Here is a 24,118-nt window from a genome sequence, read left to right on the forward strand (position 1 = left end):
TGCAGCAGCCCTTAGCCCAGGGCTTCTGGCTGCTGCTGCTGCTGCTGCTGCTGCTGCAGCTGGGAGTCCATGCTGCGTGCACGGAGTCTGCAACCGGTTGTCGGCTCTGTGGATCTCGTGCTGTGCAGGCCGAGTGTGTCTGGGAGGGGCCCTTTAAGGGAGCGGCCTGGGGCTTCTCTGGCCCCTTATTTCAACTGGGAGCGCTTGTGTGCGTGGACGCTCCGCATTTCCTTCCGGGGCAGCTCCTTTCGACGTTCTCCGTCACTACTTCGACGTTGAACATCGATGGCACCAGCCCTGGAGGATGTGTAGATGATATGTGTTGAAGTAGCCTATTTCGATGTTCTTATGTTGAAACAGGCTACTTCGATGTAGTGTGCTCGTGTAGACGTAGCCCAGAAGGCATACAGGGCCAAATTTTCCTGTCAGTTATACCACTATAGCCTCACTGACTTTACTGGACTGTTTTGCACGAGATGAGAATTTGACTTACACCTCTGAAGCTTTGAAAAGGTAGGCAGCTGTAAATCCTGGGCAGCTGTAAATAATGATGACCAGTACACATCACAGCTACAGCAGCTGTATTTTCCTTATTGATTGAAAAGCTACAGACGAGGTGTGAATTCCAACATACCAAGAGAAATTAAGACTGGATCCTTAAATCATTCTCACTGTTTTCTGGTGAGCTGAGATAGGATCTGGTTTCTTTTCCTTTCATTCCAATCTAACCTTGCTTTTCTCCGCAATAGTTTGTCTCAGCCAGTGTTCCCTGTAAGCTGAACATTTGGGCAACCACCAAGACAGGAGTAGGTGCACTCAGCTGATAACCAAAGTGCTCACAGTCGGCAGCATGTGTTTTTATCGTGGTGCACATCTGCACATGCCTTGGTGCACATAACAAAATTTATTCTGCTCCTGGATGGGGAAAAAAAAAGTAGGGAACACTGGTCTTGCCCAGATCTTGTGGATTCATTTTGTTAATGCTTCTGTGTGTGTCTTAGTTATTGGTTTCGCCAGCTAGGACAAAGCATTTTTACGGTCCTGCAGTGTACAGGAACACATCTCAGATGGGAGTGGAATATACTGAACTACTGGAGGCAAACCAGAACCCACACTCTCATTTGGCAAGAAGTTTACATTCGTAAAAGTACGCTGCCATGCTCTGGCTGTGTGATACATGGAGCACATCAGGCTTCAATAAGCGGATCTGAGCACCGTTTTCCAGCAAGGAGAGGGATGGCAAGTCCAGGATCCGGGAACTGTGTGTGGCTCTGCATTTCTGGCATTCCTGCCTGAGTCTCTGATGGCTGCCTGCCACTGGCCTGGCAACTCCTGCCGACACATCCAGCTATCATCGATCATCGCGGCTAAAGTTAACCATTTATCTTGAAGTCAACAACTCCAGCCATTCCAAACAAAGCCCAAAGGTTGAATCAGTTTCGGTGACAGTGGGTCAGTTTCTCCTGTGACCTAACCCAATGTCCCTTTCACGATGGAATCTTGCTTTCCACTCCTGGGCACCGTTGGGGGGTACTTTCAACTCCATGGAAGAAGAGTTACAGCTGGAATTCTAGGGGCTTGGTTATTTCCCAAGTCGTCTGTCTCAGGAGAGCTGATCCAGATCTATTAAGATCAAATGCATCTGGTGATCCTGAATGAGTCGCGCTTGGACATTTTAACTAAGATCGAAAGATTACCCCCCGTCTGGTTGGTGCTGCACAAACATGCGCCAAAAAAATGCTCTCAGCCTCAAAGAGCTAGTCTAAGACAGGAGTCAACAGAGTATGGCAGACGGAGGGAGCCCAAGTAAACAATGAGACAGTGTTGGCAGGATCCATCAGTAGCCTAACCCTTGGCAGCTTCATTGTAGGTCCCACAGCAAAGGAGAGTTTGGAAGCTGACTAACGAGGTAGCAGTGCAGCTGTTTCCTGGGAACTTCTCCCCAGCGCGAGGGGCAGCCTGAGAGCAAGCCCAAAGTGGCTCATTTGAAAGTGATAACAAGGGGCTGATGAAAGCTGATGTTTGGAGGCCGACTGGAGACAAGCACTGACAGATTGAAAGTGAATGAGCGATGATGGGCAGGGTGGGGATAGGCCAGGAAGGGCCTTGAAAGTGAAGACAAACTGCTTTTGTTAAATGCAAGAGAGAAGGGGGAGGTGGTGGAGGAATTCAGAGAGGGGGTGACATGGCTAACGCAGCAGGCTAGGAAATGATCTTTGCAGCAGCACTCAGAATGGGAATGAGAGGGGCAAGCTGGCAGCTGTCAAGGCCAGAGAAAATGATGTTGCTGTAAATGACAAGCGAGATGGTGAGAGCTAGGACAAGAGTTTTAGCTCTGTGGACAGGCAGCAGGGCTTAGCGATTGTAAGATGAAGCTAAGAAAATACTAAGGCCTTAGTCATAGAAGAGAAGTGCACTGGCTTGACTTAAATTGGCTTTTAAACTGGTTTAGTTAAACTAGTACAGACCGCTGTGTAGAGAGTTCGATTTCAGTTTAACCTTGAAATGATTTCAAATCCACTTCAGTTAAATTGAAAGAAGCCTGGTTTGGGTCAAACTAAGTGAGTGGGGGCAGGGGCTTGCAACAATAGAACAAAATCCCTTTAAAAACATATCTATATTTCCAGTGGTGCAAAACCATCCCATCTAGGTGAGCCTTAAGTTGCATTGGGCAGCTGTTTGAGTAAACTCACCCAACCCCTTCCCCGATTCACTACAATCCAGTCTTTATAATCATTGGGCTCATTGTTGTAATGAAATGCACGTCTTAGCACCCCTGTGGAAAGCAGTGCTTATCTCCGCAGGCCCATCCCTGTGATTGACAGCTGCAGAAGCTGGGGATTCTCTGCCCCACACAGGATTGGACCCCTGATGATGAACAGGCCCATCAATGGAAGGACAAATGGAGAGGTTGCCCTGGGGCCTGGCATTTCAAAGGAGCCTGGAGCTCTGGCGGCCACTTCTGCCAAAATAGCAGTGGCAGCTGGTGCTCTGGGCCTCTTTGAATTCCTGGTAGCAGTACTGTTCTGCTGCTCTGCATAGCTCTGAGGAAGGCAAGGGGGCAGGGCCTAAGTCTGACTGTCCCAGGCCCCACCCCTTCTGGCCTTGGCCCTGCCCCCCCGGGGACGCAGAGCCGAGCCCCCTCCCACCTTGCCCCAGCGCCTTTGGTGGCTGTCGGCCCCGCTGATGATGAAAATCAGATTTCCAGCATACATTCAGTTGCTGCTAATAGACTAAACCAGACTATTAGGAACCAACAACTGGAGAGACCCACTGACCCAGGCTCTTACACGGATGCAAAATTCAAAGACAGAAAGCAGCACTGTGAAATAAATCCTGCTGGGTAGGAACCAGAAGCCTAATAAAAACCTCTCCATTGGATTTAGAACATAAGAACAGCCATGCTGGGTCAGACCAAAGGTCCAGCTAACCCAGTATCCTGTCTTCCATCAGTGGCCAATCCCAGATGCCCCAGAGGGAGTGAACAGAACAGGGGATCATTGAGTGAACCCTCTCCCGTTATCCTTTTCCGGCCTCTCAGAAGCAGAGGTTAGAGACACCATTCCTGCCCATCCTGGCTAACAGCCATTGATGGACCTAACCTCCATGAATGTATCTAGTTCTGGTCTGGACCCTGTTAAAGTCCCGGTCTTCACAACCTCCTCTAGCAAGGAGTTCCACAGGCCTACCATGTGCAGTGTGACACCCTTTGGATAGCCACAGGGCAAAGCTGCAGACTAAGACAACAGCAAGCCAAAATGCATCATGGCTTGATAACTTTACAAGAGAAGAGTGACAGAGAGGTGGCCGTGTTAGTCTGTATTCTAGCAAAACAAACCAGCAGTAGTAGTAGTAGTAGGCATCCTTCAGTCTGCATAGACTATGGATTGCGCCCTTTAACAGCATCCTGGAGCACTTTAAAGACTAACAAAATAAAAACTCACCACCTAATGAATTATTTTGTTAGTCTTAAAAGTGCTCCATGACTGCTTTTTACAAGAGTTGAGTTGGGGGCATGGCAGATACAATCCTTAGGATTAAACCACTTACAGTCTAGCTGATACAGCCCCTAAAACATCAACATCATTTAAGGCTGTTTCCATAAAAGAAAATCTAAAATGTACGCTCCAAAGGTTTATTATTTGATTCCCCTCGTACATCTTGCGCTTTTCTTTCAGCTGGATGAACTAGAGCCAAAGCTCAACCACAGAATGAGAGAGGTGGGCACTGATTCTGTGGCAAAATCATGGCAAATTCCACTAACATGGAATTTAGGATAGCACACCACTGCAGGAGTAATGTGAGAGGCTCGCAAGGAAAGCCAACCAGGGAAACAGCATAGATAGGAATTTTAAAGTCTGTCTCCTGGAGTGTTTGGAAGAGTTTGTTCTTTGAATAGCAAAATAAATTTATTTAACCTGAGAACTGCAACATGTTAATAATGCCACACATATATAGAGGTGTTTGTGAGTAATCTTAAAAAGTGCTTTACAGAAGAAGGCAGTATCACTATCACCATTTTATAGATGAGAAACCGAGGCACTCACAAAGTGACTTGCCCAAGATCATCCATGAGGCTAATGGCAGAGCCAGGTCTCCTGAATCCCAGTTTAGTGTGCTATCCTCAAGGCAACACTGCCTCCATTCCTTACACTTAATCTGGGCAAACCCAATGCTGAACTCCTGCCTCAGGCAAACAACTGCAATCAGTGGGAATTTTGTGCTAGATGAAAGTGAGTGTGTGTGTGTGTGTGTATTTATGAACGTGCATACATTTGTACCTATCTGTGGTGTATGTTGTTAAGTAAGACAAAGACTAAATTATGTCTTTAGAATGACGAAGGCTATTTCTAGCAACAAAATATAATTGGGTTGTCCCGATAAGAGCAGAAAAAGCCCAAGCTTTATTTTAGCGAATAGCTTCTAGTGTGACCCACTTAAAATGCAACTTTTGCTTGTTCTAAACACTATCATAAAAAATTAAGGCCAGAAACAGCCTCCTGCAAACGGTCAAGCTGCAACAACCTCAAGAAATAGCTGCAAGATTTCATTGCTGGAAAACTAGAATGATCCCTTCTTTTCTTGGTTGGAGAAAGGCCACTCCAGGGTGTTGCTCATGACACCATTTCAGAGGCAGCAGAATTTCTCCAGCACAGTCACACTTTCATTATTATTTCTTCTCTTGGGACACAAAGATTTTAACTGTGTGTGATGCCACCTTCCGTTTTCCAGCCCTTCAGAGAGATCTATTTGCTCAAAGGAAGCCAGGGGTGTAGCCTTCCCTAATTCTGCCCTTGTTTGCTGGTATTGACCTTAAAGGAAGCTGCTAATGGGAATACATGGGCCAAATTTATCCCTGTGTGTTCCATGAAATGTAGATGCTATTGCTCAGCTCGTATGGAGATGAAGCAAGAACTTTCTCAGATACTCATGGGGAAAAATGTCCCAAGTCTTCATTAGAATTTACAGCAATCAGTATCTGGTCCTGGCTGTGTAGAGAATAATTCTTTGCATTTAAGGTCTAAGTCATGCGCTAGCAAGGCATGAAAAACTCTGTTCCCCCTTCCTCCGAGATTAACAGAGCTCCTTTTTTAATTACATGGTTCATGCAAGGATTTCTCAGTAAGGTTTAGTGCAACTCGAAACAAAAGCATTTGGCCCTGAAACCAAGCCAAATAATGCTAAAGATGTAACACAGGAGGCGCTTCACAAAAGACAATGGAGTTTCCCAGGTGCAAGCAGAGCCTCAGATCCCTTATTCACCCAGCAGTCCCATTCCTATTTACTTGTCGTGAATAAGGCTTGCAGAATAACAAAGTGGTCAACTCCTCTATTGACAAGGCACCAGTTCATGGAGGTATTTTTATAATATGTGCTAGTGGCTCTGGAAGTTTCTAAAGATGAAATGTTAGTAAGAGTGTACTTACCCCAGAAATGAATCAAATCAGTTACATTAGATAAGTATGACATAAAACATGCATAAGCAAGTCCACTGATATATAAGACTACAAGATGGATGGAAAGCAGGCTTGACAGTCAGGGCCAACGTGTAGTGGTCAATGGCTCAATATCTGGATGGCGGTCAGTTTCAAGCGGAGTGCCCCAAGGCTCGGTTCTGGGGCCGGTGTTGTTCAACATCTTTATTAATGATCTGGATGAGGGATTGGATTGCACCTTCAGCAAGTTGCAGATGACACAAAGCTAGGGGTAGAGGTAGATGCATTGGAGGGTAGAGATGGGATCCAGAGCGATCCGGATAAATTGGAGGATTGGACCAAAAGAAATCTGATGCAGTTCAACAAACAGAGATGTAGAGTCCTGCACTTGGGATGGAAGAATCCCAAGCACTGTTATAGGCTGGGGACCAACTGGCTAACCAGCAGTACAGCAGAAAGGAACCTAGGGGTTATGGTGGATGAAAGGCTGGATGGGAGTAAACAATGTGCCCTTGTAGCCAAGAAGGCTAATGGCATGTTAGGGTACATTTGGAGGAACATTTTGAGCATATCTAGAGAAGTTCCCCTCTATTTGGCACTGGTGAGGCCACATCTGGAATATTGTGTCTAGTTTTGGGCCCCCCAGCATAAAAGGGATGTGGATGTGCTGGAGCAGGTTCAGCGGAGGGCAACACAAATGATTAAGGTGTTGGAACAAATGACCTATGAGAACCTGAGGGATGTGGGCTTGTTTAGTTTACAGAAGAGAAGACTGAGGGGTGATTTAATAGCAGCCTTCAACTTCCTGAAGGGGAGCTCTGAAGAGGATGGTGAGAAACTGTTCTCAGTGGTGTCAGATGGCAGAACAAGGAGCAATGGTCTGAAGTTACAGTAGGAGAGGAATAGGCTGGCTATTAGGAAAAACTACTTCACTAGGAAGGTGGTGAAGCACTGGAATGTGCTGCCTGGAGAGGTGGTGGATTTTCCATCCTTAGAAGTTTTTAAGTCCCGGCTTGACAAGGTCCTGGCTGGGATGACTTTGCTGGGGTTGATTCTGCTTGAAGCAGGGGGCTGGACTAGATGACCTCCTGAGGTCCCTTCCAGCCCTAGGATTCTATACGAAGCATGGCACAGCTCCTTTCCTATCAAGACTGTGCAAGATGGCCCTGTTGCTGCTGTTCTTGCTGTAGCCATGTTGGACTGCTTTCCAGAAATGGAGCCTGTACGCTCTGCTGGAAAGAGGACTTCTATCCCCAGTGATGTCAGCCTGGCACCTTTCAAGGACAATCTTCACAGGGGTGAGTGTAAAATGGAGACAGTGATACCGAATTCCTTTGCAGAGGGCTTTGAAATCTACCAATGAGAAGCAATAGGAATTATTATGAGGTGAAGTGTTTTGAAAAGAATAGTAAGTGAAGCTGTAAAAAGAGACTTGAGACACATAGAACCTCCTGATGGGGGCTTTATGAATTTTAAGATATTAGATGGAAGAGTATTTAAGTTAATATTCAGTAAAGTTTTGGGGGAGTGGGGCATCAACCTTAATTATCACTAACCAATGCTTTTGTTTGTACTAAAACTTAGTATATTGGTGAAGCCCTCAGTCCAGTGTCTCTTTACAAATTGTAGGCCTATATTATTGTCAGTGTGTTGCTATTGGGATCATGTCCAGTAGTTTAGACTCTATTATATCAGTAAGGCTACGTCTACAAGAAAGCCTAAACTTTGCATGATGGAAATTGCGTAGCTTATTTTGAGTGTAATTCGAAAGAGGCTATTTTGGCATTTGATGCTGTCTAAATGTTGAAATAAAGTGCTATTTGGAAGGATCCCTTACTCCTCCTGCAACAAGTACAACAGGGATGCCAAAACAGCGTGCCCAATATTTTGGAAAAATATTTTGCGATAACAGGCACGTTTCAAAGACACAGTGTAGCTATTTCAAGCTACTGAGTTATCCCAAAATAGCTCAGCCTTATAGACAGCCTAAGGTACTTGAGGCTATAATTAAATTTTATGTAATTTTACATAATCACTGTACCTAGCCCAACAGGACCTCAATCTCTGATTGTGAGTTCTAGGTGCACATGCAAATTTTAAATAATAATATAAAGGGAAAATACCCACGTTGCTGTTAAAAAAAACAAAACAAAAACCAACCCCCCCATCCCTCTGGAGTTGTTATTGTGGCAGAATACAAATGATAAACTTGATCATGAAAAAAATTAGCTAATTATGTTAATTTTTTTCAATGGTACATAATTATAAAATATATCAACAACCAACTGCACTTTACCTCATCAAAAACCTAAAATTCATAGCATTAAACATTTAAAAATAAACTCTGAACTAATTGGACCAATTAAATGGGGTTGCCAATTTTGTCAAATGTCCTTTAAGGAGCTGGGTTGGTACTCATGGGCTGATGAGTTCATTTTCTACTTTGGGTTATTGCCTACATTTTGCAACTGGTTAGACAAAATCACAGGAAAATATGCGTGAGATAAGCCAGCTTTCTTTGTTGCACACTTGTGTCGCTATTCTTGCTATCAACAGTGCTACTACTGAAATGCTCTTACAGATGCAACTTGACCAGCAATGACACAAAATTGTAGAAAGCAGCTGTTAGAGCCTGCAGACTCAATTCTGATAGCATAAATATATCCTAGTTTGAAATATATATCTATAGATATAAAAAGAGAATGATATATTCAGCCACAGTAATGGCTCCCTTTCTGAAGTTTGCAGAAAAAAGTCATTAAGACTTGATTACATCTGGTCCAAAAACACAGGTTGCACTTCCTTAAAGTGAGACTCTCTGATCTGGCAACATCCGTGGTCTGGCAGGATGTTTGTGGATCAGAGAGCCCTGGGGCCAGCAGTTGGGAGCTGGCAACCAGAAGGGACTGGAAGCTCAACCAGGAGGGAAGCCAGCCTGGGTTGGTGGTAGGGAGGCTGGCAACCAGGCAGCCAGCCAGGCCGGAGACAGTGGGGTTGGAAGCAGAGGTGCTGGCAGGGAGAGATGACAGGTTGGGGGGCTGGTGGCAAGGGACTTTCTCTGATCCAGCAAATTCCCTCCCTTAGGACCTTACTGATTCCCAGGGTGCCAAACCAAGGAGGTCCAATCTATAATTTATGTTGCATTTTCCACCTATGCTTCCATTTCCTGTTTTGAACAGCATTAACTCCAGAATTTTAATGGATATATCCTTTGTCTTTAAAAAATAAATAAAGAGGATACCAGCTAAAGTTTATTTTCCTGCCCAGAGACAGATTGTCAACCTATAGAAACACAATTGGCCTCCACTGGCTATACATGTTTGTGCTAGTGGAGAATACGGCTCAAACCCCTTTATTTAGCTTTAGCCATTTATCATATACGCACATAAAATGTGCATGTTAACTATATTTGTCTATGTATTACATAACCTGTTATAATCACCGATATGAAAACTCACTAGATTATCCAGGCTTCCAAATTATATTTCATTTGTTTTATCTAATCATCTCAATTTCTTTGTAGCAAGTTTCATCTCCCAAGAAAATGCAATATTCATAGTGCGTAAAATGTGCAAGCTCCCAGGCTATAAATGATGTGGAAAAGGCAGGCTAAGAAACTGTGCTCAAGTTCCAAGATATTAAGCAGAACTAATTTATCTTTCTGTAGGAGATACAAAATTACCACAGAAGTAGGCATCAAATGTGCCCTGAGAGCGAGCAATACAGAGATTATCATGAACCAATCGTAAGACGAACATAAAAAATATTAAGCTTCTTCTTTCCAGCTGTCTGATGTGCAACAACTTTTCTGGTTTAAGCACACAGACTAAAATGTTTGGCTTACAGAGCTAAAGTTAATGATCATTTTGAATAGAATTCTAAGAAAGCAGTGGTATTGGTTCTTACAGATCAGTCCAGCTATACTGTAGGATAAAGTGATCAAACACATTTTTGCAAAGTGCTGTATGGTACTGTGGTCATTTGGCTGACCAATACAAAATCCATCAGGCATCTTAACCCACACAATTAAATGTCCTCTTCCTCTTATGATTGCCTTTTGAAGTCTGCTACAGCAAAGGCATTTCTCTTGCAGACAACAATATAACAAACTCAGTTAACTAACCTTGCCTGAATCTATCATATCTGCTCATGTTTGTTAGTATTTTGCTAATACAAGTATCTTTGTAGTGCAGTGTGGTTATGGGCATAACAAGGATCTGCCTCACGAAAATGCTTACGTTCATCCCTGTTCCGCAAAGCTGTGCTCCTGGGGTGTCCCACAGGCTTCTATGCCAAGCAGCAGGCAGCCAAGCTGTTTAAAGGGGTTGGCTGGGGATGCCCTTTCCAGGGCTGCTCCAGCTCTGAGCAACCCTGTCCCCTGTGCCATTCTGGGTGGGGTATACTGGGCCACTGCTGCTCTTCGCCTTCCCCTGGTGATTAGGGAGTGAGGAGAAAGTGCACAGCCTGTACGCATTCCTCCTCTGCCCTCCTCCTGGGCAGCCGGGAGTGCGAGGAATGCACACAAGCTGGGCACTCTCCCCACACTCCCTGACAGTCAGGGGAAGGAGAAGAGCTGCAGACGGGGGTACTTGCAGACACAGCCCTCCGCCTCCTGAAACGGCTCCCCCCAGCTCACCGCTACACACATCAGGCCTCCTGTTTGAGCCCCATATCCAGACTCCTGCACCCTCCCCCCCACCTCCCCAGCCCTGACTCCTGCACCTCACCCCAAACTCCCTGCCCTGAGCTCCTCCTCGCCCCACCCCCATTGCACCCCACACTTACAGTTCGTACCGGTACTGTCCGAGGGTACCCACCCCCCATGCTCCTGCAACAGGGCAGTACCAGTGAGAAACTGAAGCTATTCGCACTCCTGGGGAGCCCTGTTTCAATGCTAAGGTGAGGAGCTCTTGGATTTTTGTTGGAGGGGGGAGGGACTGCAGGGCGCTGCTCATCACTCTGTGGATCGCAGGGAAGCCCGGCCGGCCGGGGTCGGGCGTCCCTCGCGGTGCCAGCAGCTAGGGCGGTGCACGGCCACGCAGAGGCGGCGCTGCCCCGGTGCACAGGCGGGCGGGGTGGGACTTCTGGGGGGAGCCTGCCGAGGAACAGCCCCAGGTGCCCTCACTCGACCGCGCTCAGGCTCCCGCCGCGGCTCACTCCGGAGTCGCTCCCGAGCGCCGTGTGGACGCGTAGAGAGCGGGGGCGGGGCGGTCTCTGGGCTGTACCAAGGGCTGCCCTGTGGGGGGGGGGGAGAGCCGCGGCGGGTCCTGCCTCCGCCGTGTCCGTGGGAGGGCGCTGCGCTGCAGCGCCGGGCCCTGCCCCCGCCCCCGCCTGTCTCCTCCCCCGGCCGCAGCCCCCTGCTTGGTACGTTCCCGGCGCGCGGGCGGGCGGCGCTCGGGGCCGCGTTCCGGAGCTGGCCGCGCTCGGCGGCGGGGTAGCCGGAGACTCTCGCCCAGGTACCGCAGCGGCGCGGCTGGGCTGGGCTGGGCGGCGGCGGTCCGGTGCCGGCTGGCCCCGCATGCTGGGGAAGGGGCGCTGCCGCGGGACTGGGGCTCTCTCCGCCCGGCCCGGGCGCTGCGGGGGGCCGGCTGCGGCGGGGGCGCGGGGCTGTCCTGCACGGCTCCCCGGAGGCGCGTCTCGCCCGTCCGGGGCCAGCGCTCGCTCCTGCCCGGGCCAGCCCGGAGTTCGTGCCGGGGGCGGGAGTCGCTGCTCGCGGGGCGCGACTCCGCGGGGCCGGCTGCGCTCCCAGCGCGGGGGGGACGCCGCTGGGACCGAGGGGTCGCTGCCCGGGCGTCCCGGAGCGGCTCGCGGCTGGTGTGCTGCCGGGGCTCGCCCGGGCTGGAAGCGACCCCCTGCTCGGCAGGTGGGTGGTTCAGCAAATCGGACCCTGGTCGGTGCTGCCTCCGGCTGAGAGCCCAGGGACCCTCCCGGGGGATACGCCGGTGAAAAGTGGGTCAAAACAAGGACGTTGGACAGCCCCGCTGCGGGCTGGTAACCTGCTAGAGTCCTGGAGCACCCTGACAGCCAGCGGCTTTCTGTATCGGGTGGTGAGTGCTGGCGAGGTAGCGGCGCTAGTCTGTGGCCTCACACAACAGGCCAGCAGTCCTGGAGCACTTGAAGGACTAACAAAATGCTTTGTTAGGTGATGAGCTTTCCTGGGGCAGACCCACGATCTGACAGCTCTGAAGAAGTGGGTCTGTCCCATGGAAGCTCATCACCTAGATTATATTGTTAGTCCTCGAGGTGCTCCAGGACTGCTGGTTTGTTAGGTGGGGTAACCGTTAGCCTTTAAGGTGTTAAAGGCCTGGCTGGTGTTTTGTGATGCTACCCACTAACCCAGCTACCCCTCTGAGACTAATCACGGATGAAGTTAGCCTCATAGGAGCCTTGACATTTTTGCTGGAGCCAGTGTTTTGGTGAGGGATTTCACGTGACGCAAATGTATCCGCAGAAATTGAGTCCTTTGGGAGGAAAAGTCAGCCCAGTGAGTAGAAGCCATCATTTCTAGCAGGGTCACATTCAAAATGTGTGTGTGTTTGGTTTTTGTTCTATAAAAGCTACAGTTAAAATTTACTTTTGTTTTCATTTTGAATGGCATAATTTGAAGAGCTGGGGGGATGTAATCTTCCTTCATTATCTTCACTGCTCTTTTTCTTTCGGAAATATAAATATTTTGGATGCTTTGGATTTGTATGCATCTGTTTTAATTTTGCTGTTTATTGCATGAACTACTCTTTATTGCCATGGGGTGCAATTTTAGGGATTAGTAGGTGGCGCTGGAAGAACTGCAAGTGGCTTCATTTTCCAGGAATGTTAGTCATTTCCTTTTAGTGATTTCAGGGAGTTGAAATTTAACAACATTGGCCCTTCTGGAGGAAAACGTTCCCATACTGAGCTGTCATTTCAGCTGTCTGCATTGCTTAGCCTAACTCACAGAAGCAATTCTACTCTCACACAAGTAGTCCTATTGACATCAATGGAACAGTTGACTAAGATGAGTGTGATTTACCCAAAATCAGATTTAGCTCCCATTTTAATCAATAGTTCTGCTAACTGTTTTACAGAGGTCGGAAATGGGCCCTAAAGTGAATTATAAGGGTTAGCTTGATGGTTTCATATCGCATTATTAGGATTTTATAAGAAAACTCCTTATAATGAAATGGAGAAGCCAGTTCCATTAAAATGTGTGACTGACAGAAGAAGTAAAACAGATGAATCCTCTCTGGATTATGGAAGTCTGGTAGATAAAAAGCATAATAACCTTTTAACTGGACGTTTAATGGCACACTTCTGTGAGGAAGTGAATATTTACATCGCAATCCTGCAAACATGCATAACATTACTCATGAGCATAGTCTGATGGGGTACAAGTTGTCCTCTAAATTGGATCATATTACCTCAAGATTTCCAAGCATGACTATTGATTTTTGGTTGTCTCAGGTTTGTGGTATCCAAGGGTTAGTCACATGAGTACAGCAAAATATGAACTTGAGTCTTTGCAGAGTTGGGGGGGTCTTAAATATTTTCTGTTATGCAGAGTACTGAAAACTAACATAACATTTGTGGAAAGTAAAATGATATGTTAAATCTGTATTTAAATGCTTATTGGAGTAATACGTCAGACTGAAAGAGCTCTACAGCAGAGTGCTGTTACCTAGTTAAAGATACCTTGTCCAGACAATAAAATACTAGAGTTTGAGTTAGTGTTTTTAACTTGTGAGAGTACATAAAAATCTGACCAATGGATGACCGCAGCAATCAGCACATCTGACATTTATGAAGCAAGTCCTGCTGAAGCAGACAAGAAGACCTAGTCTATGCCTGCAAGTTGGATTGGCCTAGCTATGTCACTCAAGGCCGGGAAAAATGTATGCCCTGTGCAACATAGTTAGGTTGACATAACTTCCACCCTAGATGCAGCTTGGTCACTAGAATTATTTTCCTATAGTTCTAGCTACCAGTTCTTGCGGGGATGGATTTACTACAGCAAAAGAGAAAACCCTATAGCCCAGCTACTGTAGTGTAGACAAGCCCAGTGTGTTTTGTTAGCAACGTTGTTGCAAAAGAGGGAAAAGTTGAGCCTGAAAGTTTAGAGATGCTGTGGGATGGAAGTCATGGGGGGGGAGGGCTGTATGCCTGGTCATGTGACCCCCCCCTCCCAGGTTGCTGCTTGGTTTGTATTGAGTATTTTCACACAGAGTGAGCATGCTCAATAACGTTATGGAAGATGAGGCCGTCTTTGCTTTGCTTCTCCCACTGTTGGCGGGCATGGGTTGTCTCCACTGGAGGATTTGGCAGCTCTTCTAAAATGTATATGTTGTGTGTGTGTATATGTATATGTGTGTATATATATATAAAAACTATATTAAAAGAAGGTTGCAAAATCAAGCATTCAGAAGTTTTAAAAAAGCCAAAATGCACAAGAAAGCAAATTAAGGTTGCACAAGAAACTTCTATGTGTTTTTCATGATCCTCTTTAATTATATGCCTAGACTGGAGCTGCAGTTGCAGGAAAAGGATTGCACAGTTCTAGGCCGGAGCGTGCTCAGTGTGAACAGAAACTGTGGCATCATTTAGCTACTAAAATCTGAGTTTCTACTGAGCCATGTGCAAACTGATCTATTTCAAAGGCTTATAACTTGGCCAAAGTTGGGCAGCTCTTCACAGAGACAGCAAAAGGCACCTCCCTTGCACAAAGGCCATTCTTCTATTAGATGTAAGGGTTTGCTCTGAAGCTTTTGGGGTGCTAGAGGTTTTCAGAAAAGAAGTCAGCAGAATTTTGTAACATGGGGCAAAACAATATTTTTTTCCCTAGTCTCAGAGCTTAAAAGTGACAATGATTTTTTTTTGTTTAATATGCTCTATTTTGCTTCCCTCTCTTGCCCCCTCCACCCAAAAAACATTCAGTTCAAATGGCTAAGCTCGCTGTATTTGTCAGCACTTGAAAATGGGGTCTTATGATGAGAAGTATCAGGTAACCGTAGCAATTAATCATGTTATCTGCTCCACCTGTATAGACAGTGTGAAGAACTTGGCCAAAACGTTTGTGTATGTTATGTTGTCTTGTTGGAACAGGAGTCACTTGTTTAGCATGTGGCTGGTATAATTTATTTTCATATGAATGTTTCCGCACCATGCCAAAGTTATTTTCTCTATGAAAAATAAAACTGTGCAGATTGAACTGCCAGATCTTTTCGATTCCTAGGTTTATAACGTAATGCTTATATGAAATCACTGACTCTCATAAATGGAGGATAAATTTGTGAAATAGTTTGGCATTGTCGCTTGAAACTAAGGCTGTTCCTTAAACTCAGCTACTTTTGGTGGCAAGCTCAGTTTTCGACATGTGTATTTTGTTTCCAGTATAATTTTGTAAGAGTGTTCTTGATCGTATTCTTATTTAACTCATAGTTTATTCAAACTAAGAATTCCCCAACAATTCATGCATTTTGGCAGGCAGTTGTATTGGCTGACCCAGGCAGTCCTTTTTAACCCTATGGGTCTGGGGTTCTATGAAATTGTCTTTTAAAACAAAATCTGTAAGCACTTATTCCTTTACATGAAAGTCGGTGCTCTGAAAAGATTAATTCAGACCAGATGTATAAAAATATGTGAATTTCAAGTTAAGATCTCAATTCCTTCCTCCCTACTTTTTAAAATGCTGTGGATCCCAGATGGAATATACAAAATAGGGTTGTTGTTGAAATCTGCCTAGTGGTTAATCTAGTTTTATGCACTTTCTGGAAAGCTGGCTTACGTTATTTTTTTAAATAATAAACATTTCCCTGTTTCTGCTGAGGAAGTGAAGTTTATTAACATTGTCAGTTGAAACCAAACACATTCCTGCTCTGGTTTGGTGGCGGTTATTTCCATCCGAAATGTAAGCAGCCAGTAATGTAATTTTCAGTATGTGCCCATTGTAAGAATGTTAAATTCATAAAGGGTGATTTAAGAAAGGCGATATAGTACCACTTGTTAAAACAAAAAACCCTCAATACCATTCTGCTTATGGCCACTGGGTTGCTTATTTGTGAGATACCACTGAGGTTAATTTTGGGGATTAATAAATAACTCCTCATGGTCTAATCTTTTTTCCATTTGAAGTTAGGGCAAAGATGCCAATGACTTTAGGGAGAACAAGACTGGACCTCAAACTTGAAAGATTCTTTTCATTTCAGCACAGATGGAATTCACTGTATTAGGGTCTGTGAAAAACCCATTGCACTTTCCATTGTTTTTTTTTTTTTTTTTAGCAGATTTTGAATTAGACTCATGTGCCCTCCAGGATGCTTTTGGTTATATTGCAGTGACTGTACCAACCGCTCTCAAACTTCATGACACTGCGACCTCCTTCTGACAACAAAAATTACCACCCGGCCCCAGGAAGAGGGATTAAAGCATGATCTTGCTTGAGGCAGTGAGGGCGGGAGGAGCACAGATGAAACCCCAGGGCTTTGGCTTTGACCTCAGGAGGTGTGGTTGGGGCTTTGGCTTTGCCCCTGGGCCCCAGCAACGTAACACCAACTCTGGTGACCCCATTAAAATGGCTTTGGGATCATGATCCATAGTTTGAGAACCTCTGGTCTATACTGATTAGATTGTCTTGTAGAATCATAGAATCATAGAACATGAGGACTGGAAGGGACCTCGAGAGGCCATCGAGTCCAGCCCCCTGCCCCAGTGGCGGGACCAAGTACTGTCTAAACCATCCCTGATAGACATCTATCTAACCTGTTCTTAAATATCTCCAGCGATGGAGATTCCACAACCTCCCTTGAATATTTATTCCACTGTTTGATCTCCCTGACAGTTAGGAACTTTTTCCTAATGTCCAACCTGAACCTCCCCTGCTGCAGTTTAAGCCCGTTGCTTCTTGTTCTATTCTCGGAGGCCAAGAAGAACAAGTTTGCTCCTTCCTCCTTATAACTCCCTTTTAGATACCTGAAAACCGCTATCATGTCTCCCTTCTTGTAGGTGGAGACTCTCTCTGGTTAAGGTACTAAACTGTTCTGACTCTAGTTTCGTCATGTTGGGTGAGGGAAAAATGAGATGTAGCTGATAAACCGCTGAAGAAACTGCAGCTGACATTCAGCCCGGAGAAGTCTAAACAAGGGAAAGGACAACAGTGGCTAATGTGGTTAAGGAGGGATAGGAAGAGTAGTAGGAGGAATATACAGAAGGCTTTCAACAATGTAAACATTCTAGCAGGAACAAGAATTGTTGGAAAGAGATATAAACAAGTATATTTTCATTGAACCAGAAAGGAAACATTGGTTCTTGGATGGTTAGGAGTTCAGGACAGGGTTCTTGACCATACTCTCAGTAAAGAGGCGATGAACGAAAGAATGGGTCTATTCAAAAGTGATGGAGAACTGGAAACTCTAGCTGGAAAGAGTTTACAGGAGATCTAGTGGGTGGGGTGGAGATGCATCTGACTGTGAATAAGAACCCCAGGAGATGTTCCACTCAACTCTACTACTCTTTCTTGTGGTGCTCAAATACTACAACAAGGAGCACCCTTTAAGTGCTGAAGTAAGGGGCCAGAGCCTGGATGCAAATAGATGGATCGATCTGCTGCTCTGTGGCAAAACCAAACGAACCGTAAGGAACTAGATAAAAATTTCAACTGGAATTTCTAAGGAAACGTGAAATGATTAGATTAGCAACCAGGGACTAAATGTTTTTAAAAGTGGTCAGCATGTTTCCTGTTTGATTTACTCTTGCCACTGCTGTGTGTAGCGTAAGTGGATGTGCAGTGCTTAATTTGAGCCAGCCACAGCACTTCGGGCCTTGCTGCATCAGTTCTGAACATAAGAAAGTTGCTTGAACCCTGGAACACGTGTCATTACAAATTAAGCCCCGTGGTCCTCTGTACTTACAAATGTCAGTCTGCATTCAAAATAAAATTGATCTGAAGAAGTGGGTCTGTCCCATGACAGCTCCTCACTGAATAAATCATTGTGTTAGTCTTTAAAGTGTTACATTGCTGCTGCTTTTGTTTTGTTGGAGTACAGGCTAACAGAGCTACCTCTCTGTTATTCTAAAGAAGCAGTTAGTGTACAATACCAATTAGGAAAGAATCTATACCCCAGTCTCCTAAGGCAGGGTTTCCCAAACTTTAAACAGTTGGAACCTGTTTGCTTTCAGTACCTTTTTTTGTGGCCAAAAAATAAACACGTTAAAAAAAATGAAAAATGAATATATGTTCACTGTTTATTTACAATAATAGTACATAATAATATAAAGCTTGATATAAAATACTTGACTGCCTAACTTACTGTTGTTATCTTAATTACAATTTAACCAGAAGAATTTTAACAGTTGTATTTTCGAAGGACTGTTTTTTTTTCCCCCGAGGACCGGTGCTTGGCCGCGGACCACACTTTGGGAAACACTGTCCTACGGTATTTAGGCTGCTAACTTTCATTGATTTCAATGCATGTTAAGAGTCAAAATATCTGTGAGGTCCTGGGCTTGAGAGCATGTTGTGGAAAAATCCTTGAATCTGTCAGCCTGGCTGTATGAGTCCAATGGAAAATAAATAAAGGACAGGAATGTGCCACAGAGAGAATAATTTCTTTGGATTTATATTCTGTTGTTGTACTAGCCCTTAGAGCAGTACTGTCTAGAATTCTTGGTTTTATTTTGGACACCTTTTCATTGGAAAGATATTGCTGTAGAAAGGCAGCAGCATAAGCAGCTCAGATGATGGCTGGTTTTAAAAAGGAACTTTGATAGTCTGAAACACTTCAAGATAATTCTCCGTATAATATGGGCTCATAACTGGGTTCTGAATATTTTCATTTATTTGTGTTGCTCATTCCACTTTTTTATGGTTAAACAAATTGTTTCTGCCTACTCCTGCAGCCAAATTATCATGCTTGGATATGGGACATCCCCAAAATTGCCACAGCTGTGATTTCATAAGCATGGGTTATTGCTTCTCTGTAGAAAGAAGTTGCAGAGGGTGAAGTCTATTACTCAAACACATGCTTTGGCAGAGCTCTTTTAAAGAGCCCCGTTCTGCATGCTTACACTGAGCAGCTTTTACTCAAGTGAGTCATCCTAGTACAGGTTGAACCTCTCTAGTCTGGCACCGTCAGGACCTATCTTCTGCCAAACAAGAGGATTTGCCGAAAGTCAGGAGGTCGATGTTGTCTAGCAGAATCACAAGCTTTTGCAGTGCTTACTGGGCTCTTAGAAGACATTTAGGGGTAAACTGGAGGAAAGGAACAGTACAGAATACTGAGAGCCAGGACTGGCAGCTGTAAACAAGCTTCATGGGACCACAGAAAACATGGCTGCCCCTGTGATGAGTGGTCATCCAGCTAACTAAAATCATTCCAGATTACGACTGTTACCAGATGAGAACGTTCCGGATTAGAGAGGTTCAACCTGTATCTTCATTGGAACTGGTCCCCTGAGTAAGTGATGTCCAGTGAGATCCACGGGAAATATATCCTTTCATATCCACATTCTCTCTTCTGTTAGATTGTTAGGCAAAGCTGTATGTGAGAGGTGGTGTATGTAGTTAGGGGAGAGAATAAAAGCTTGAATTTATTCATCATCCTTACCTTGGGCTGAATGGGGACAAAAGGTATCACTGCAGTGACTTCGTTGGGCTTGCTTGTGACATTAGTGGCAGATTTTTAAAGGTATTTAAATGCCTAACTTCAATGGAAGGTGAGTTAGAAAACTAAATACCTTTAGCACTCTGCCCAAGGGCACTTAATTATGATCAAGAGTCCCTGTGTCTAGCCCCAAGTGTATTAGTTCACACCCCACACACAGGAAAACGCAGGCCGAAATGAAGTGCCCAGCTCCCCTCCGATGCCTGTTAGAATAGGGTCCCTCGCTGTCCCAGGCATTTCTCAAAATCCCACCTACAGCCCCTTGCCTTGCAGAGCTCCTGCTCTGGCAAAGAGAAGAGACTTGGAGGTGAGCAATGAAACCTTGCTGAGGTCTTTAACAAAGCTGGATAAGCCCAACTGTCTTCAAGATAGAGCTTGATCATTTATTGGGGGGGACAGTATGATGGAACTGCCTACGACGGCATGGAGTTGACCTGCGACTGCTAGCAGCAAGGGTCTCTGATGGCTGGTCATGAGATGAAGAATGAATTTGACTTGCTGCAGGGAATTCTCTCCTGGGTGTTTGGTGGGTGGGTCCTGTCCATCCTCAGGGTCTAGTTGGTGTTTGGAAGAAATTTTCCACTGGTTCAGATTGGCAGAGAGTCAGGGGAGGGTGTTGCCTTCATCTGCAGCATGGGGCATGGGTCACTTTCAGGCTTAGACTGTGTAAACTGTGGATTCTTTTAGCTCAAACCCTTTAAACCAGGATTTGAGAACATCAGTAACTCAAGCAGAGAGATTGTGGGTCCGCTTCAGGAAGGGGGTAGCTGAGGTTTGGTAGGTACGGTGTGCAGCAGCTCGCATCACGTGATCATGAAGATTCCTTCTGACCTTAAAGTCTAAGAGTCTATAAATAGGAGGTCAGGCAGGAACAGGGTATTTTGTCTAAATAACTTAGGGTGTGTCTACACTAGGGACTGAGGTGGCCATGTTAGTCTGTATCTTCGAGAACAAGAAGTCCTGTGGCACCTTATAGACTAACACATATTTTGGAGCATCAGCTTTCGTGGGCAAAGACCTGATGAAGTGGGTCTTTGCCCATGAAAGCTCATGCTCCAAAATATCTGTTAGTCTATAAGGTGCCACAGGACTTCTTGTTGTACATTAGGAACTATCTTCAAAGTTAGGCACTACTTCGAAGTAGCCACCAGAGTGTCTCTGCACATTTTCCCTTACTTCGAAATTAACTTTGAAGTAGGGAGCCCATCGTCGAAGTCCTTACTCCGTTCCCAGGAATGGAGCAGTGCCCTACTTCAAAGTAGGGTGTGTGTAGATGCTCAACTTCGAAGTTGCTCACTTGGAGGTTGTACTTTGAAATAAGCAACTTCGAAGTTGTTTTTGTAGTGTAGACACAGCCTCAGAGAGGGTGCGAATGCTGAAGGATTAGCCATGTGGCTAAAATAAACAAGACAGACTTAGCTGAGCGCTGCCTTTCTGTCCCACAATTTCTTGTCTGTTCCCTCCTTAACAATGTCATCAGTGCAGATTGGATCTTCTAGATACAAAGAGTGTAAATTGTGCCAGGTGGCCTGAAACATGATACCCTGGGCTATTAACTGCGGTACTAATTGATCTGTTAGCTCTTCTGTTTCGTCTCTAGCTCTTCTGTTTCGTCTCTAATATCCACCAGCCTCTGTTTTAAACATAATTATAACTCCCCTCCTAAGTGCCTTGTAGGATAATTGTTTCCATCCAGATGCAACAAGGCCTCTTCAAATTGTACTATCTCTGTGTTCTGCTTACCCATTCTGTTGATTAATATTGCATGGGTCATTTCAAAACGGCAAGAGTTACTGCCTTCAGAGTCTCCTGTGCACCAATTAGAGTCCTGGTGTGAATGTTTCACTGCCCGTGGAAAAATATTCATTGTCAATATAATGCCATTTTTGTGTTACACCAGAGTAAGCTCAGCCTTGCAGGGATCTGTTATAAATCAGAGGGAAGGGAAGTGAACATTGCAGCAGTATTGGGTCAAAACAGTAACAGTTTGTTCTTGATATTTTAAAACTGAAGATTATTAGAAGATGGTAGACAAAGCTCTGCACTGGTGTTGCTTTTCAGCTTTTTGTCTGGGGTGAGGGGGATGCACCATTACTTACAACTGTTTCCCTGGTTCTGGTGATAAAGCAAAGCAATGCATAGGAGCTTGTGTCCTGGTACTGTAAGGATACTCCAAAGGAAAACAGCTAAATAAGAGTGTCAGGCTGACTATGGTGAAGGAAGACAGTTGGTCGTGGATCACAAGCGTGCTTCCCATGTGATCAGAGGTAAATCTCCCCTAGACCTCAGTGAGCGCAGAAGCATAGGGACGAAGTGATCTCGTGTGTGCAGGTCTGATTCTGTATATCGGGTCTTGTGAATTTCCTATGGACACCAGTGGGTGTTTTCCAGGACTCGCCATGTTGGATGCAAAGTGTGTAATTCCAGGCTTCTCTCCCCAGAAAGGGGCCATCTGCAAAGAAACACTAGGTTAGCAAAGGGCTCTGTGTGTTTAGAGGTGGTGCTGTTTTGTTTAGTGTCTTATCGGTGTTAAGAAAAGGCATTCAGCATCTTTGAAAGAAGTCCACTGAAGTGAGTGTCGTAAGAACGTCTGGGGCTTTGTCTGCACTGCTAAGCACAGCTGCAGCAGTGTGGTCATGGCACCAGCACTGGGTGAGGGCGCTCCCTGCGCTCTAGGTAAACCACCTGCATGAGAGGAGTAGCTAACTGTGCAGGAAGCCTGTTTACATTGGCACTTCAAAGCGTCGTAGCTTGCTGAGCTCTGGGGCTGGGGGGATAGTTCACACCCCTGAGCAAGAAAGTTACAGGGCAGTGTGGACAAGCCCTGTGATCCCCTAAGCAGTCCTGCAGCCCCTACCCATGTGCATGAGTTATTGAGTGAGCAGCCTGACTAAATGCAATGGGAACAGGCTGTCGGGTAAAGCCCAGGAGGCCAGAATTCAGTAATCTATTCAGTCATTCCTGATGTGTTACCTTCGTGGTACTGGTTCATTACTTCCATGTAACGAAAGGGGCCTTGGCTTCTGTCCTTGGCTCCTTATTCCCTGCTCTGGTTGCATACTGGGGTTGTAGCAGCACCACAACCAGCTGGGTTAACCCCCTGGGACCTGAGCAGTGCAGGACTGCATGTCCCCTGACACTTGCAGCCCCAGTGATGGAGCAGTGTCCGGGGCAGTGGAAGTGCTCCAGTATCACAGACGGCTGTGAAGATTCTGGGTTTCTCTAGGCTGCAGGAGGGTCCGTAGGCAGAGAGCTGCTTCAAAGTAGAATAGCACCCCCAGTTGACCCTGAATATGGGGGATGCAAAAATGGCAAGGTACCCATCCTTACCCCAGGCCATCCCCCCAACTATTCCACGAGCGTTGGGACCCCTGGGAAGCAGCACGCGGAATCTGTCCCCAAACCATTCTGTGCTGAATGACAGATCCTGTGAGGTGCTCGGTGCTCCGAGAGCCTGCTGACTGGCACGGTCCACATCTGAACCCGTGGTACAAATGTAGCCACGCGGGCTTGGGTCCTTCCTCACTCAGGCATTGCCGCTGGTTTCTAGATTGAGCACTGCTGGAGCATGCGTTGGTTACATGAGTGGGTGGAATGGGCCCAGGGTTTGTCTTCACTTTGCACGGGGTGAGTACATGCCAGCCGTGCCCCTGTTTTGGAGACAGTGGTTGAGTTGTGTTGTACGAGATGTAGTGCTGCCGTCACAACAAACCCACCGGTCCATCTGGGCTCGCTGCCTCCCCTCCCTTTAAAGCTGTTCAGGCTAATAAGCGCCAGAGCATCACGTGGGGTGGGGGTGAAACGGAGATTTAGAAATTCTGCGGCCCGTTAAACAAGCTGCTGTTATCCCCAAGGAGGAAAAAAACTTGGTGCAGGCAAAATGCTTACCCGGTGTCCAGGGTTTGGATCTGAAGGCCTGAGCCTTCAGAAACGCATTTCCTCAGGAAGTTGGCTGCAGGTGAAGGTCTTTCTTTACAAATGAACATGAGAGGCCAAATCCTCAGCTGGTGGAGATTTTGTATCACTACAGTGGAGATGTGCAGATCTATACTTTACCAGTTCTCACCAGATGGGGTCTAGACCTTAAACTCCGAAGTCTTCTGCATCCAAACCCACACGGAGATGACCAGTGCTGTGCAGCAGAAGACGTTCTCCCTTTTCAAGAGATCAGTTTGCTTTGTTTCTGTTTGAACGGAGCAAATGGCGCATGGTTTTTCTGCCAGATCCTTCTGGCAAATAGCATTGCTGTTGGTGCATCCTCGGCAGCGCAGCTCAGCCGGGGCCATGTAGGGTCCAGTGAGAAGGGCTGTTGAGGGGTGGCTTGGCCCAAGCCCTCTGGAGACATGTCTGAAGCTCTGGATGCTGCAGGAGGGGCAGATTCACCACGATCAGTGAAGCATGCAACTTCCTACTAGGGCACAGTAGGAAAAGCTGGCAAAAGGAGAGTGAGAGCGTGCTGGGGACCTGCTGGTGATCGTGTTTCCTTTGCTTCTTGCCAAGGAATTTACCTTTGTTTTAGGCAGGCTTTGAATGCCAAGTCAGCTCAAATTA

At 45.9% G+C, this 24,118-nt stretch overlaps 1 protein-coding gene across 2 annotated transcripts in view; it reads left to right on the forward strand.

Annotated features, from left to right (window-relative positions):
* The first annotated feature begins 11,210 nt into the window (after positions 1–11,210).
* FRMD6 (FERM domain containing 6) overlaps positions 11,211–24,118 on the forward strand; it is an 80,960-nt gene continuing 68,052 nt past the window's right edge. Inside the window, exon 1 of one of the 2 annotated variants that reach the window (XM_074996206.1) lies at positions 11,211–11,392. The gene's annotated coding sequence lies outside the window, so the exon portion shown is untranslated. Of the gene's footprint in view, positions 11,393–11,586; positions 11,800–24,118 lie in introns of those variants that run through there. The other variant, XM_074996207.1, reaches the window with a different exon arrangement.

The sequence above is a fragment of the Carettochelys insculpta genome, chromosome 6 (assembly GCF_033958435.1).
Source record: "Carettochelys insculpta isolate YL-2023 chromosome 6, ASM3395843v1, whole genome shotgun sequence".
In the NCBI taxonomy this organism is placed as follows: Eukaryota; Metazoa; Chordata; order Testudines; family Carettochelyidae; genus Carettochelys; species Carettochelys insculpta.